This window comes from Castor canadensis, chromosome 12 (genome assembly GCF_047511655.1).
Source record: "Castor canadensis chromosome 12, mCasCan1.hap1v2, whole genome shotgun sequence".
In the NCBI taxonomy this organism is placed as follows: domain Eukaryota; kingdom Metazoa; phylum Chordata; class Mammalia; order Rodentia; family Castoridae; genus Castor; species Castor canadensis.
In genome coordinates, this window is record NC_133397.1 from 58,660,274 (window position 1) to 58,677,453 (window position 17,180).

Sequence of the window (17,180 nt, forward strand, 5' to 3'; positions counted from 1 at the left end):
AATGAACATATAGTCCTAATTCTTAGAAGGTAGCAAATATATAGTGCTCACAATTTACATGCCACCAATAAGACTTTCAGTTCACAAACTCAGTTGTACAAGAAATCCCCCTTTAAAACTTCTCCTTAGTAAAACTAAATCTGTCTGTGGCCTCTCTTGCCTGGCTAGTGGAAAATTTGGCGACAACCATTATTAGGTCCTTCTCTTCTAAGGATTGTTGCAGAATTATATCTGAAAGATGGGCAAAAGACCTCCAACCTTACGTGCAGTGTAGCCATACAGGATTCCTCACTGTCTGGGCCTGCCATGGTCCTTTGAGCCTGGAGTGTGGCTTTAAGATAGACATTATCTGAATGTCTATTAAGGACAGGCCTTCTCTGTACATTATATGTAGTGTTCCTTGCTATGGGGAGCAGATTATGAGAAGCCTATGAGAATTTAACATAAGCACAATTGTGTCAAATGGCAGGCTGAGTTTGGCATGGCCCCAGTCACAGAAGGGGGGCGAAGGCAAAATGCAGCACAGCTACTTTTCCTAAGTTGTATACTGTTCAGAGAAGTAGGATTGCAGGTTTCCCTTGTTACAATGTCACATCCCTCCCTGAGAACTGTTGCTCCACCTCCTTGCTTACCACTGTATATAAAAGACTTGCTGAAGGAGGATGCGGTTGATTGGTTGAGGTTTGTTCATTGATTGGTTGTTGGCTGCTTGTGGAGCAGAAGCTACTGCCAAGGCACCTTGTGAGAATGCTACTGCTGCTGCTGTTGCTGCTGGCTGTTTGTGTGTCTGCAAATCTGAGGGCCAATACTTTAAGAGAGATTAAAGAAAATACGGGACAGAATGAGTCTAAGGAAAGAGACTTTAAAGAATAGAAAAGAAGCAAGGTTTTAAAGAATGGTAAAGAAGTAAGGCCTTAAAGAATACAGAAGAAAAGAAGAGAAGTAAAAGAAGAGTTAATAGAGAAAAGAAGTAATAAGGCTGTTGTGCATTTCCATCTCAGTGCCCAGCACATCTGGCCCCAACTTTCTGCATGTTTGTCTTCTATCCTTTTCCTTTATGCATCTCTAGTCACCCCCAGTTAGGTTTCCAGAACAAGAGCTCGAGAAAACTCTTGAGACCTTGCAAAAACTCACCCTCTTAAAGGATCTGTTTCTCTTTCTGCAAGCTGAGGGTAAATACATTTATATTCCAGTTGCCTCATGCATAGTCAAATAGGTTGTTTTCTCTCACTATTATAATTTTTAAATGGAAAAAGTACAGAAAATATACTTTTGAAAAAGAGTCCTCCTGAGAGGGAGGCTGGTTGAGAGTTTTTGTGCTCATGTGATAGACAAGGCAATTAGGGCACTGCCATGTGAGATTCATCCAGGCTCACACACTGAAGAGCCACAGCCATGCCAAGCTTACACTGCAGAGTTCAAGATGCTTAATCCTGTGCCATAGTGATAGTTGCCAATTATCACACCCCTCAAGTTAAACTGCACATATAGAAATAGCACTGAGTTGGGGTTACACTGTTGTGTCAGGAGACCATCTCTAGTTGGGGAAGGGCTCTCTATGTCTAGAGAAGGAACTGGGACTAATGAGAGTGGAGAGCAGAGGTAGGCTTTTGTTTTGGTTAATAGGGATGGTTTCTCCTTTACCTTTGTTTTTAGTATTGGATCTTTCTCTGCAAATGTATGAATACAGCACAAAGACATCTATTACCTGTTTCTGAAACATCATCAAAAGCCCCATGGGCAGCAGAGTATAATGCAATGTGCCAACATGACAAGTGTGAAGTGTGTCAAGTCAGGGAACACCATAAATCCTCTATTCAATTCTCAAAGAATATGATACACACATGTCCATTCATCTTGTTTTTTCTCACCTCTACCATTTTCCAAGAAGGCTTCTGATAGGCTAGTGAGGGCTTCCTCTGTGCTGTACTCCTGGGGGCAAGACTCATTAGCCATGTGCCGTCTCTAAAATCATTATATCCAAACATTTAGAGAAAATAGGAAGCTGAGGACGAACACTATGCCTTACTGCTATCATTTGTCAAAAACTGGCACCAGTTTGAAATGACACAGGAAAACAAGTCCAGATGCATCTAGAACAAACAAGAATGATTCATCACTGAAGACAGGGCCAAAGCACACCCCCACTCATCCTCATATCAATTATACTAGCCCCAAGAATGAATACTGGCTCACATTCCCAAGACCTGAAAAAATCAGGTTGGACTTAGGGAACTTATAGTTAAAAGGGAAACCAAATCTAAGAAAGAAATGAAATGTGTTATACTCTGCTTTTTTGTTTGCTCATCATTAGCTTTTGATTATCAGAACAAAATAAGTTTATAAGGGGGAAACTTGGTATTTAACTACAAAAAATATATGCATCTTTCCCCCTGATTTCAACATTGGAAGAAATAAAGAGAGATGTCGGGGACATTCCAGGGAAGGAAAGGGATAGCACAACCAAGGTTGGGAAGATGACCTACTGGAAGAGATGTTTTAACCTAGAGGAGGGGAAAAGTCTGAAGAGCTAAAGGAGGATCCTGAATTGAAAGCTAGCCTAGACTCAAAATTGTCTTTTTAACTAGTTCTCATTTGATGCAGATGCTGCTGGTCTGGGAGCTGGACCATACTTTGAGAACCACTGCATGAAGCCACAGAGCTCTTCTATAAGTGAGCATTCTGTTTGAGGGAGGTCATATCAGCAAATGCATAGATTAGGAAGAGATCAAGTCAGGTAATAATGAAAAAACACATTTAACTATAGAAATCAGGTTGACAATCTCATTTATTTAAAAAAATCATAGCTGTAACTTGGAAATTCTTGAGCTAATATTGCATAAACAGAGATGCTAAACTTTCTACACATAAAGAATACAACTTGCGGAACCTACAATTAAGGTAGAAAAAGGAAAGCTTTACATATGAGTACAGGCAGGACTACACCATTTAAAATAACTGGCACCTGAGTACACTTAAGTCAAAAGGGAAAAGATGAAAAGAATACTTTCATGCACCTGTGGCTGTAAAACCACACACCATATCTATGTCTCACTACTAAGCAACATGGATAACTTTTTCTAACTTCCTATCAACATGGGAGAATAACATTTAAGGTCAGCAGTCAAATAGAGCCCAAAGACAACGGTCTTTGGAATGTCTTATAATGTCTCAGTTTATTACTGAGGCCCTCAAAAAATCTTTCACTTATGGACCACAAGAGGAACACTTAAACAGAGATGTTGCTTTTTAAAGAAATAACATAATGCTAGTAATAAGATTTTTTTAAAGTGCACAGTGCTTCTTATTCTAATCAAAAGCCTCAAAACACACAATTTTTATTTCACTGGTAGTTTTGACACAGAAAACCACATGCAAAATATAGTCTGCTGTGATATCCTTCTCTGTACACATTGTGTGCAGAGCTCAGAGGACTCGTCGAGTCTCTGACATCATGTCCGTCGTGAGGAAGCTTGCAGTCTAATTAGACTTTACACTTTTATTTATGTTTTAACATGTACCTACCCTGCTCTCCCAGAATGTCTTAGCTGTAGCCAATCAAAAATGTTCATGGAGGCCAGAGGAAGAGGCAAAACATGTCTTCACCTTTCCCATTGAACTCCTTGTCAGTTCAGGAAGAAACTACCAGTGTCTGTGTGTCTTTTTCCAGAGATAATGAAGAAGTTGTAAAAGATGTCAATGAAGGGAGAAGAAAATTATACAAATGTACAAGTTCAAATATGGCAAAGACCATATATAAGTTGAAGACATAATAAGTACATGCAAACTTGGAGGGCAGAGATATCACTGGAAATCTTAGTAAATTATCTGATGGACAATGGGACTTCAGATTTGAAAGAAGGCTGACAGACAACAATGGAGAGGGAATATTCTAGGTTGGAGGGTGTTTCTAAACAAAAGCTCAGTAGCAAGACAACAGGTCTAATATATGCCAACATGAAAAAGGTTGTAAGTGCATTAATGTGATGGGGACAACAAAGATCCAACACCTGGGACAAGTATAGGAAAGTATTCTTGAGAAGATCAGAGAGGAACTGACTTGTTACACTAAGTGGGACTTTTAGCGGCGATGGGAAGTCATTAAAGAACATGAGAACAGGGATATGAATAAAGTCATGCTTTAAACAGACAAGATTGCAGCATTTTATAATATATGTGTACATATATATTATATACAATGTAGTATATGCATATAACATCAGCTAGGAAACTACCAGTTCATATATGAAGTCACAAGGACCCAAACTAAAGTGAGGCCAGTGGGAATATAAAGGCAGGGATGACTGAGCCTCTAAAATAAGGAGAAATCCTTGCCTTGACTACAACTGTGTCTGGAGCAGAAGGAACTATCAAGGAATGATGCCAAGCTTCTCAGTCCCAGTGTCTGGCCAGAAATAGTGACTCAGGCCCAGATGGGTTCAATAACTTGACTAAGCTTATGTTTAGTCAATGGCCGGGTTGCATTTAGATATTTGGAATTTGGAATCTCAGCTCAGCCTCTCTTTCAGTGTATCATGCCACCTCATGCATATTTCATACAAAGCATTCGACATTATGCCATACCACAATAACTCTAAAATCATCTTAGAACAAAAAAGCAAACCTTTTTCTATTTTCCAAGTTTTCATTGAAATGAACAGCTTTATAAGAAACATCCTACTTTTCAAATTCTAGGAGGATTATTTATAATGTCATAATTACAGCTTTTTTCTAAGTAGAAACTCTGTGGGCCACCCAATCACCTGGATAGAGTAATCTCTCCCAAGTCCTCATTCTTCATTAATTCTAACGGTTCTTAGAACCTTCACGGTCTTGACATTTTGGAATGAACAACTTTTTGTGGGTGACTGTTCTGCACATTGTAGTATGCTTAGCAGTATTTGTGGTCTCCATCCACTAGATGCTAGTAGCACTCTCCACACCTACCCCAGTTGTTATGACTAAAAATGTCTCCAAACATTGCAAATGTCCCTTGGGGGAAAATCGCTCCTACTTGAGAATCACTATCTTAGAAATATTCTTAAAAGCTTATATTAAAGAAGATATAATTTCATTCAATATTCCTTCCATTGGGAAAACCAAATTCTGTCTTGGAATCTGATCTCTTATGTGAGGAAAGTTGGAAGAGAGTTGAAAAGACAAGTAACCAAGTTTCACCTCCAAGTTTTCCTTAAAGGGGTACCATGGTGTGTGTGGAGGGGTCAAAAAGGAGGGGATTTAAGTAGGGACCAAAAGTCCTCTGTGGTTTGTAAGACATATATGACAACAAACTATTTTCTGTGAATATAGTTTTTGCTTAAAGTCAATTAAATTCTTTTTTCTTTTTTAGCTGTTCAGAAAGGAACTCATATCTTGGAACAAACAAAATTGCAGCTGTATCTTGAAACTTCAATATCCAAGTTACAAGCAGTCCAAAGGAGGGGACTCAGTAAAAGACAGAGCCGAGCTCCCTGTTCACCAATGGCCTGAGTGTATTAGGTAAATCCAAGGCAGAGGGCTTTTATCCCAGACCAATATGCCTCTTACTCTAGTGGTCATCTACCTCAAGCTGGCAGGCAGTAAAGTCACTGATGAGATAATGTACAATCAACATCAAATTTTATAACTTCACCTTTCAGACTCATCAGGAATTGAGTAAAGAAAAAGGGACCTGTTACATTTAATCCTAAACTGACAAGGAATTTGTATTTATGTGACAAGAAGTTACAACTGCCAACCAGGCTCCTGACTTCCCTAAGTAAAAGCTTCATGTCAGCTCTTCTGTTTACTCAATCGTAAGCTGCTTTCTGGTCTCACTTGCTTTATTATATATTTATATTGAAAGAATACATTCTCAGCAGCTTTTAGGCTCTTAAATGCATTTCAGGAGGAGACCAAGTCCAATCACTGTTACTTAATTAACACAATTGTGAAGACTTCAATCTAGCTACACAATAGCTTTCCTGACCTTGCAGAAGGAGGCTGGACTTCATTATTGAGTATATTGTTTCCTATAAACATATAAAACCCCTACAATAACAATCCCATCAGCTGAAATGAAGTTATCTGAGAACAGAATTAAACTCTAAATGACCTTTTGCTCTACTCTGTAGCCCCCTATTAATAATTTCTAATCTAATCAGTGTGGATAAATGCACTAAGACTGGTCATGCCAGGCACAGGGCCAGCCCAGCCAATTGCCGTCCATCTGATTCATTCCAGTCCAGAGCTTGTCTGGAAAAGACGCATCTCTCGCTGAGAGGCCACTGCCTGATTTCCTCTTTTGTTATCTTTTAGCGGCAAAGTCATGTCCTTGTAACTGATAGACACGTTTCTTTGTAAATAACCCTGGAGTGACTGATAGAGCTTTTGCCAGACAAAGGCAGCAAATAGCAAGGCATTACTCATGCCAAGCTGGAGAACACTGTGTCATGGCTGACAAATTTATGGGAGATATGAGCTCACCTCTTGCACAAATATATACTTTCCTGGCAAATTCATCACATGCTTTAATGGCCCCATACTGCATTTGTCAGCTGTCTGTCCCGGTGCCTTGTTGCCTTTGGTTTGCTGTCAAGGATTGTTTGTTGAAATCATCTTACAGCCCCATTCCTCAGCAGTGAGACCCAAGAAAGATCAATGATGACACCTGTATTGATAATATTTTACATTCAACTATTTGGCTGATAAATCATTTTAACAATGCTGATATGTTTATTGAGTGTGTGCCAGCATCACAATTATATGGAAAGTGATGCCAACTTAAATCTTTGCTTTGTTGGTCTGGATTTTATTTCTTTCTTTTCATTTTTCCATAGTTAAATGATCTGTAGTACAGATTTGACTTCCACATCTCAACAGAGGGCACATGAAAACATAAGAGGTGACCTTGTTCTACTCTGTAGCCCCTTATTGATAATTTCTAAGCTAATCAATGTGAGTGGAAACTCAGTGGATTGCTTTTAAAAAAGGAAAGAATGGCAGCCTCTTGATATCCTTGGTCAAGATGGTGGTCATAGCTGGGCACAGGAAGCTAACATCTGTAATTCTACCTACTTGGGTGCTGAGACTGGGAGAACTGTAGTTCCAGGCCACTCAGGGCTAAAAATTTGAGAGATTCTATCTCAATAGAAACAAGCTAGGTGTGATAGTATATGACTGTCACCCAGCAGTGGAAAGTTTACTTGCCTGGGAAAAAAGCAAGACCTTATCTCCAAAATAACCAGAGCAAATAGGGCCAGAGAGTCCTGGTAACAATCTGTCTCTTGACCTGGGAGTTGGACACAAAGATGAGTTCATCTGTGAGCACTTTGACACTATTCTTTGCATATGCATTATACATCAAAAATTAGTAAATACATTACATAATACACATATTACAACAATTCACAGTCAGAAGGTCAGACACAGTGCTTTCTGCCTTGAAACTATTACCTATCCCTCAGGTTTCTCCCTAGAAATAACACATGTCCAGTGTAGAAATTGTGTTCAGCAAGCATTTAATAAGTGATCACTTAACAATCATCCCCACAGAATTTCACAAAAAAACCTTAGGGCTTTCTATTCCTTGGCTTTTATCTTCTCTGTAAAACTCTTTTGACATGGACTACAAGGTCTCTATGAGGAAATAAATCATCAATAAAAAGAGTTCCTTGTGGTGTTCTTACTCAAATTACCTTTGACTCAAGTCACATGCTCAGTGTATGTCTATGGAAACATTCAAATAATTGTAGACATTCAGAAGAAAAGTGAAAAATTCAACTGAACTGATTGACACTATTGGAAACACCTGGTTTTCCAGAAACCCTCAATAGTCGCTTTCTTGTCTTGGCCAGAACTGTATTATGTGGTGCCTCCAATTGTGAGGAACTCTGGGAGAAAGAAGATTTACTTTCCTTAGTGTGTGTATTAGAGGCAGGTAATGAGATAGCATTTGGGAATGAATATGGAATTGGCTGAATCACAGTTCTAACTAAATGAGCTAAAGCCCCAGAGTGCAAGTGAAATGAATATATATAGAAAATCCCAGATAGAATTATTCAAGATTTCAATATTGGATTCTCAATGTAATCTACCTGGGTATCATCTATAGAGCTTCTAATTTACTTGGTCTTAGGTGTGACCCAGCATCAGCATCTTTAAAAGCCCCTGTAAGTATTTCAATGATCAATTAAGGTTGAGAACTACTGGCTTAGATAAAGACTTGTATCCCTACAATAAAGACACTTGCACACCAACGCTTATTGCAGCATTATTCAAAATAACCATACTATAGAAATAGCCCAGATGCCCTACAACTGATGAATGGATTAAGAAAATGTGGTATTTATACAACTAGAATTTTACTTAGCCATAAAGAAGAATGAAGTTTTGTCATTGGCAAATAAATGGATGGAACTGGAGAACATCATCTTAAGTGAAGTTAGCCAGGTCCAGAAAGACAAAGGTGACATAGTTTTGCTCACATATGGAAGATCCAAAACAAATACAAGCATTATCATATATACAAATAAATATATACAGAACATGTTTCCCAAAGTGGGACTATTAGAGGAGTCTAGGGAGGAGGAAAAGAAAAGAATGATAGAGAGTGAATAATAATACATCACATTTGTGTAGGAACAAGATACAATGAATCACACTGAAAACTGTTGAACAACACAGAGAAAGGGTAAGGGAGAGTAATAGAAGGGGTTAGAATGATTAAAGTACAATATATTTACAGGTAAAATATCAAGGGAAAATCCACTGAACAATGAACAGACACTTGAACAAGGACAGGAAAATAAAATAAGTCATATTGAAGGGAGGGCAATAGTGGGAGGGGGAGGGTAAATGAAGAGGGTAAAGGAGTGTGAATATGGTTAATACACTTTCTGTACATGCATGAATGTGGAACACTGAAACCTACTGAACTTATTTTGAGAAGGGCATGGGGTAGTAGAGAGAATAATAGAAAAGATGAACCAAATCAGGGTATAATATTATGTATATATGGAAATGTCACAATGAAACCCCTGTATAACTATCATATACTAATAAAAATGTTTTTAAAAAGATTTGCACTCCCAAAGAAAATAGTAAAAGTATTGGCTATATCACCAGTTATTATGTTTGTAAATTTGAAGTTGAAGATTAAACAACGACTTTTTAAAAAGTTTATATCTAGAAAAATGTTCAGAGTCTAGAAAATATTATCCCCCGATTTTATCTAATACAAGTGGGTATTAGATAAAATATAAACAAGTTTATTTTAAGAATAGTATGTTGATTACTTAACACTCATTCAATGCAATATTTTGATCTGTTAGCATAAAAGGTAGGCAATCTTACCTGCATAATTAACCGGGAAACTTTGGCACTGTTACACATATACTAGCTCCACCACTTTCAGCTGGGGTCTATAGCAAAATATTGACCTCTCTTAAGCCATAGTGGGAAATGATTGAATCTACCTCAAGAGGTTTGTTGTAGAGTGATTGAGATGACCTAGATTAGACTTAGTTCAATGTCTGTCACCCAGTAACAGCTCTATCTCATCATTGTTCTTGGTGTCTCATTCAGCATACCAATTTACAAGAATTCATTCAATTCACAGCAAAAGAATTAGCAGGAATTGGGTCTGAAAAACACTAAGGTGATAATTCAATAACTTACTACACTAGGCTTGTGACCAACTACTATTTAACCATCCAGAAGAAAACTATTATGAAAGATAAGTAAAATGCCGCTTAAAGGATAGATAAGATGAAAAATGGTTAACTAGGAAAGTAATAAAGCATGATAAAATGATACTAGAAGTGGCAGTGGTTTATCCTTCTCAGAAGGTCTGCTTTCATAGGAGATGCTGTCATCTTTCTACAAGAGTGTGTACCAGAATGAGGTAAATGCTTAGTTTTATAGCTCAGCAGTTGGTATCCAAAGATAAAAATCTCAGGGACATGAAATTCAGATTTGAGTTTAGAAGAAATGCTCTTTCACTTTCACTAAGATAATGGGCTTATTTGTGAGCTTTTACTTTAAAAAGCTATATTTCTTCCAACCTGTGAAAAGTCTTGGCCTGAGTAAGACAAGGGAGAAAACTCATTTCATGGGGCACCCTTTCTTGGGACCTCACTCCCCCAACTCTGGGGCTCTACTCTCCCACTTTATATTTTTCTTTCTCAATAAACTCTCCCACTTTACACAAAAGGAAGGAAGGAAGGAAGGAAGGACTCACTCATTCCATGAAGAGTACAGCTTGAGACTCTGTAGAAAGAATGGGAGTCATAGTGTTCCAGTTGCCCAGGCTTTCCCCAGGACAATGGCTCTTCCTTCCAGTGTGGTCCAGAGTTAGATCTATGCCATCCTAGGGAGTTTGGGGCTCACTTCCTCACTGCAGGCATTCTTTAAATAAGGGACCTTGTCAGTGGCTTTTCTGAGTGGCAGTGAGTGAGCACTCCATGAATATTTGTTGAAAGAGCCTGATCATTCTGATGAAAAGAGACTCCCTTGTTCTTTGGGACCATTGGGTTTACCATTTTCTAAACAGCCCGTGGCTTACTGCTCTGGCTAATTTATAGCACCTGTTTATGTCTTTCTCACCCACAGGCTTCAACTGAATACCTGTGGCTTTACTTACCAAAGGTGACCAGAAGAACCCATCCATTTTGGCAAGTACTTGTGGTCTGAAAGTTACAAATCAAAACTTTCACCACATTCCATCTGGCACTTACTGGTGGCGCCAACACCTTGGAGGCCCTGCTGGGGCCATTTGTCACCATGTGGACACACACAGACCACCGACGAAAGTGGAGCTTTAGAATCAGTCTGAATGACCTGCCTATATGTGTAGACAACCATGGTCACTTTTTCTCCATAGAAACTGAGGTGCTGATTCCAATGTGGTTCATATTGGGCTATTTTCCCTTTAAAATTTCTTTTGGAAAACTGGAAATTTCTGGAATGATTTCACAACCTCTTCCCTTACCAAACAGCTGCTCATAATCTGAATATTAGCACATAGCAAAAGGAAGAATCTTTATTATTATTATTAGTTTTTCTTTAGAATTCCAAGGAACTCTTTATATGATTTAGAGTAGACCATTAGAAGAAAATTATTTTTATGTGACTTTTCCTATGAAAGAATGGCTTGAGAAACCCTGCTCTATCTTTCTTGGAAGTGGAAGCTAAGTTTTTGGAACAGTGAATTTCCTTCTCATTGCATGAAAAGATGATGATAGCAGAAACAACAGTAGGAGTAAATGCCTTATGCTTTTGCTCAGTTTTTAGGTCCTCATCAACACAGATTGTATTACTTTCATCATTTTCAGCTTTTTTTCTTTGGAGAATGTATTGAAGAAAATTTATGGGTTCTTTTTCTGGTAATATTCCCAAGTAATAAATGTGTAACTAATACCCTATAGTATAGAAAGGAAGACCCAGAAAATAATTACTCCATATTCTATATAATAATTCCATAATTCCTGCCTCAAAAACATGTGGTACTTCATGTAACATCACATTTCGTGTGGATTGTTTTGAATTGTCTTTGTTCTGTACAAATCTTGTCCCTTAGTTAGATAATAAGCTCCCAGAGGGGGAGGCCACCATTTACTGAGAATGGACCATAGTCCATTAAGTATTATATTCTCTGTATTACCACAGCCCTGTGGCATCTTTACAGATGAAGAACATGTAGGAGGTTTGAGTCATGTTTCCTAAGGCACACAGTGACTGCATAACATTTGCCCCTGAAGTTGGCCTTGTCTGTATAGGGGTGTTAAGCAACACAGACCTGCATCAATAACCGTGATCAAAAGATTAGTATTATGAGCCTGATATTATCGGAATGTCTTGCTGGGAAGAGCAAGACATTCTCCTCCACTGGAGGAGAATGCTCAGTATCTATTGCTTTATAACAGATCACCCTAAAACTTAGTGACTTAAAACAAGAAATATTTTTTATCTCATAGAATCTGTGGGTCAGGAATCTGGGTGTAGCTTAGATGTCAGTATCTGACTCAGGACAACATGGGTACACAGTGTCAGGTGGAGATGTGGTTATTTCAAGATCCAACTTAGAAAGCATGTGCTTCCAGACTCATTCACAAGACTGTTTGTAACCTCAGGTCCTCACTGGCTGTTGACCACAGACTTCAGTGCCTTGCTGTATAGGACTTCTGTTGGTTACTCACAACATGGCAGCTTGGTGCTCCCAGTGAGACAGCAAGAAAGTACCAGAGGAGGCAAGATAGGAGTCACAATATTTTTGTAACCTAATGCCATTGCTTTTGTTGAATTCTGTTTACTAGAAAGCAATCAATAGGTCCACTCCACACTGGAGATGATAGGGATTTACACAAGGGCATACTAGAAGACATAGCTCACTGGGGGCTATTTTAGAAACTGTCAACTACAGAGAGAGAGAGAGTAAGAACATAAATTAATAAAAACCAAATGTGATGATAAGTGCTACAAAGGAAAATAAAAGAGAGGGAAGAACAGAAGGGCTGAAGGATAGGTGTTTTCAACAGGATGGTCAAGGAAGAACTCTTTTGCACCCAAGGTCAAAACCCTAAGAGGGAAGGCACTTGGTGTATAGGAGAAATGGCAAGAAAGCCAGAGTCTATGTCCTTCATTGAAGATGGGAAAAATAATTAAAGAAGCTGAATGAAAAATATTTCCAGCAACAATGTCTGTTCGTCAATGTCTACTTTGAGTATTTGGCCTTTCTTATCACCCAGTGAGTACAAATGCCCCGAAGGACACCAAATTCATAACAATTCTACTTCTCCCACACCCTTTAGCAGCTTCATATATTCTAGTCACTATAAACTCAATTCTCCAGAAAATTCCAAGAAAATTAATTTACTTCCATCTTCACCTCTTTATATTCATTTTGGCTTATTATATTAAGAGTTGAGTTACCTGTAGAGGGTTCAGACTCTGCTAATAATTCCACACTTCAGAAGTATAGGAATGACTGAGGAAGGATTAATTTCCTCTCCATGTAGTAATACGTTAAGGCATGTTAAAATGAACATGACTTTTGCCAAGAACTTTTTGCTGCCAGATTTTATTTGCAGAATGTCATCATTTTCCAAAACATTATTATTTTCTTTTTCAGACCAGGCCTTATGACTACAGCAGATAATGTGTGGAACATTTACACATAACAATTGCCTGAATCTGTTAATTTATAAAATTGTACAGCATTTGGCTTATTAATGGCTGTTGAAAATGCTAATCTAGTAAAGTCATAAGAAGAGCTTTTACCTGGTGACTTTAATAGTTGAAACCAAGATGGAGCCATTCCAAAACATTGTCTCGAGACAAACAATTGATTTTTGTGCTGGTATTCCACAAGACAGATGTAGGGAAGGCACTGCCCCACCTAGCAGTCTGGTGTTTTGAATTTACTGTCTTAGGGCTCTACCTCGCACACTGGACTTGACATTACCAACTTTTTTATTCACTTTCATCTTGGAAATTGAGACATTCCATTGAGAATATTGATAAGATTCCAAAAAGCAATAAAATGTACAGAATATCATCTTGTTTTAAAGGACAAAAACACCAGTCACTGTACCAGTGATAACATTGGATTTTCATTATTAAACTCATAGTAAAATTGTGAACTGGAAGTAAAAGACTAAAGAAATGTCAGGTAAATACTTTCCTAGAATTGTAGATGTTAGTAGCAATCTATTTTGTTTTGTTCTCCCACCTACCTCTTGTCTTGACTTGAGATGTGGTGGAAGAATTATCTGAACCATGTAGAAGAATGTAGTGGTAAAACCACGAGTTTATCTGAGATCTATTCCTAAACTTTGAGGAAGGGCAGGGCCAGATTTGAGAGGATGGGGATAGAATGTTACAGCTCAGATTGTTGGACTCAATTTCCTTTTGACAGTGTGTGCGTGTGTGTTTGTGTGTGTGTGTGTGCGTGTTTATAGCTCACAATGTATTTCCAACAACTCTGTAGTTCCCAAACTAGGATCATTAGAACCACTTGGGAGAAAAGTTAATAAAGTATAAAAATGTGTTCTTATTAAGCAAGTGCCCATCCAGGTGACTCTAATTATTAGTCAAATTTAGAACCACTGGTCTAATACTCATTCATCACCTCACCCTTACCATTTCTTTCATGGCTCTCTTCCAGAAATTCAGTTTCTTTAAGTTTCTGTTCTCGTTTCCTTTATATTCTGACCTTTGTTGGGTTCATACAAACTGTGTCTTTTCTGGATTCCCAAAAATATGAGCATGTTTTTCCATGTGGATCTATTATTCTTCCAATTTCTAAAAATTTTTCAATAGGAAGGGATTCAAGCCTGTATTATGCTATATCCCTAAATCTATTAAAGTCCTAGTGAGGCCTCAGCAGAGAATGGACCCATCAATCTATGCATAACCAAGTATATGGAAAACCTCAACTGAAAACTGGTCAGGTATTGCCTATGACATACTCACAAATCCATATTCATACAGGCTCCGAGGCAAACATGGAGGGACATAGAGTTCAGTATGAAACACTGACTTACATTCAGTCCTGTCCAGGGCTCCATCATCTTGTAACAAACCAATTTTTGATATTCAGGGGAAGTTTGGCAAAGACGTTTTTCATGTTTAAAGAAAAGAAAGAGTTTAAAATCACTTATATACCACCTAAGAGTATACTTTCTTACACAACAATAGCTTCCTGAGCTAAGTCTAAATAAGTTAGTTATAAATGAATCAGAAACATATGGTTGCAACTTTTCTCTAAATACAAAGGACACTAAATATTCAGGGAAAAGAACTAAAGACAAACATCAAGAAGATTTTTCCAAAGGCCTAGACAATGGTTTAGAACACTTTCCAAAAACTCAAAGCTGTCACTTTTAATCAACTCTATTTTCTAGTTTTGTTATCTGAATCTACAGATAACTAAGAAGAATCAGTGTTAAATGAAAATTTCTAACAAATTCTAACCCAAAGTAGTTTATAAACTGCAATCTAATTAGAAAATTCACTAAGAACAGGATGTAAAATAGATGGAGACTCATTTAAAAAAACCCAAAGTTGGACATCCAACAGATTTCAAGTAAGTAATTTTTAATAAAAAGAGAGTACTTGAAATTGAATGATAGTTTAACACATCAATTGTTGCTGAAGAATTTTTCCCTAATTAAGTCCTGATGGCTTTACAATGCAGAAAAGAATGTCCTGGGCTTTTGACAACTTCTTCCATTCTCACTGAAAAAGGAAGCCAGTTCAGAAAATCACTTAGGAAGATCCGAACAACAGATGGTACACTGAAACTGAACAATGATCTCAGTGAGTGAGACCTCAGAGACACCATGATCCATTCCACAGCTGGATATCATAAAACTTGGGTAGCCGTGGTACCCTGGTCTGACCATTAACACTGTGATTCCTCAGCCACAGACCATTATGGATGACTGGACAAAGCCTAACCACAAGATGAACAAGTGAACGGAAAATAATTGGGGGCTGGGAAGAAACAAACTTCCTTGGGTTTGCTGTATATAGTATGTCTGATACCTCAAGGAAATCAAAATCCCTGTCTCAATTTCCTTTGGAATAAGGATCAAAGTATTATACTACCTGCCTCACATAGGGATACAAAATTGGGGGGAAATTCTTTAAAACTGTAAATATGCTGTAGTCAAATTAGATGGTATTTTATAAAAAGGAACAGAGGAGTTTTAGAGCTTGTATTTTTAGCCCACTACTCCTGATTAAACATGGCTACACATTCTTTGACACTCTTTTCATTTAGAAAAGAGATCTTTGGCCTGTCTTCTTGGAAGTGGGCAAGCTCTGTAACTGCTTGACCAATAAACTATGGTAGAAATGAACTACTAGCTTCTGGGTTCAGGCCTTTAAGGATGGATTCCACTGTATGTCGCTTGAAATATCCTTGTAATCCAGCTTCGATGCAATGAGGAAACCTAAAGAGCCCCATTTCGAGACACATGTAGAAAGAAATAGAGGCCTCTATCTAGGAGCTTTGGTTGAACTCTCAGCTAATTCATAGCATTGATTTCTTAGCCATGTGAGTGAACTACCTTGGAAGAGGACTCTAGACTTCAGTTGAGATGCCCAGCTGATACCACTAAGCACTGCCCAAATTGTAGACTCATGAGCAAAAAACAATAGTTATTGTTATTTTAAGCCAGTGTTTGGTTATGCTACAATAGATAACTAAAATACTCACTATTTTTATAATAATTTTGTGATTATAATTATTATACAATGCATTATTTGTAATATTATGGATATCAATTATAAATAATTATAACATGAATTATTATAATAAATATATTAAGAATATTATTTATAATATATGTTATAATAATATAACAGTATTATATCATGCATATAATATATAGATTATATAGTGTATAATTCTTACATGATAATTTTTAATAGGAACAATGATTTGCACTTATTAAACATTATGCTATCAACACTATATTATGTGCTTCACCTGCATACTTCCATTAATTTCGTGTGTATTTGTTTAGTTACATGTTCATTGTCTGTCTTACTCAGTAGACTGCAAGCACCAAGAGGGAAGGTACTGCTTTATTCATCACAGTATACCAAGCTCTTAGCACAATATCTGGCATCTAAGTAAATATATAAGATAAATTATTATACTGGATCATTTTTGCTTTACTGAAATTTCATCTGATTGCTTTTTCCTAACAAAGAAATCAACACAAACCTTGAAAAGTTTAGAACAAAAAAGGGGGCTAGAGATTAAGAGAAGTGGGGCCTCAATCCAACGACTGAGGTGAACACAGTGGCATTTGCCAAAAATCTTTGTAAAGTAGGTGTGATGGCTGTGTCCAAACCAATTGGTGGAGTTTGCTATAGCATTTGCTACCTGGTTTTGGGTTACTGATTAAAACAGTCTAAGCATTTATGCACATGGGCATAACCAAGAGAAGGGAAAATTTGGTGGCTTCTACCTAATCAGGTAAAAGAAGCATCATGGTGGTATTACCAAGAGCTTACTCTTCTGAGCCCCAAATTCTGCTGCACTTGTAGTAGAATATACTAGTTGTGTGATATTCTGTGGCCCTCCACCCTCATCCAGGTCCTAAAGTGACAGCCAAGTGAAGGAATGATCTCTACTAGACTTAAAAGTGGAATGGAATTGTCAGGTAGAGACTTCATGTTCATAACCA

General features: G+C 37.7%; 1 long non-coding RNA gene across 8 annotated transcripts in view; it reads right to left on the reverse strand.

Annotated features, from left to right (window-relative positions):
• LOC141414829 (uncharacterized) overlaps positions 1-17,180 on the reverse strand; it is a 211,076-nt gene that overhangs the window by 69,239 nt on the left and 124,657 nt on the right. The gene's annotated exons all lie outside the window — the stretch shown is intronic.